Genomic DNA, 1166 nt, shown 5'->3' with positions numbered 1-1166 from the left:
CTCCATCTTCATAGGGTTGGGTGACCGTAGTTCTTTTAATTTTATCTCTTTTTCCATCCCAAAGAAATTTGAAAAAAATATTATTTAACTCCATCATAAACTGTTCGTCTGGATCAGGTAAATTAGTAAACAAATGTGTCAATTTGGAAATAGCCAAGGTTTTTAGGACTGTTATTTTACCAAAAGGTGTCAGGTTCCTTCTGGTCCATGAATTCAGAAGTTTTTGAATTTCCTTTAACTTATTTCTATAGTTGAGAAAAACAACCTCGGATACATTCACCGAAAAAATAACGCCAAGTGCTTTAAAATTATCCGGGTTCCAGGTAAAATTCATATCAGGCAAAAATCTTCTTTTGCAAAACTTTAAAGGTCCTAACCAAACTACAATTGTTTTATCATAGTTCATTCTCAGACCTGACAGTGGTGCAAAATGTTGTAACACTTTTATACTTTCGCAAAAAGATTGCTCTGTACCATCAAGAAACAGACTGGTATCATCGGCGAATTGTGACAATAAAATATTTTCGCCAAGAATATTCATACCATCAATCTTTTTGTTCTGGCAATAAGAGACAATATTTCAGCACAAATCAAAAATAAATAAGGTGACAGCGGATCCCCTTGCCGGGTGCCTCGACCTACATTAAACCATGCTGAATACCGACCATTAACTGAAACACAGGACTTAATTTTGCAATAAAAAGTAAAAATCCATCGTTTCATGTCATTTCCAAAGTTAAATTTGCTCAAAGATTTTTCAATAAATGACCAGGCAACACTGTCGAAAGCCTTTTCAAAGTCGACCATCAAAAGTAGGCCAGGTATATTATGTTTATTTGAGTAGAACAGGGTATCATATATTAATCTGACGTTTTCACCAATATATCTTCCTTTCAAGAAGCCTTTTTGATCATCATGAATCAAATTTGGCAAAACACGTTTAAACCGTTCTGCAATGCACGTTGATGCAATCTTATAGACCGTATTTAACAGAGTAATTGGTCTCCAATTTTTCAAGAGTGTTTTATTTTTTCCTTCCTTTGGAATACATACTATAACGCCCTGTCTCTGAGTCACTGACATTTCTCCTTTCTCAAATCCACAATTTATAGACCGTAACATAAACTTTCCTAAGTCAGAATAGAAAAACTTGAAGAATTCCGCAG

Source organism: Littorina saxatilis, linkage group LG13 (genome assembly GCF_037325665.1).
Source record: "Littorina saxatilis isolate snail1 linkage group LG13, US_GU_Lsax_2.0, whole genome shotgun sequence".
Classification (NCBI taxonomy): domain Eukaryota; kingdom Metazoa; phylum Mollusca; class Gastropoda; order Littorinimorpha; family Littorinidae; genus Littorina; species Littorina saxatilis.
Note: the sequence above shows the minus strand (reverse complement) of the source record.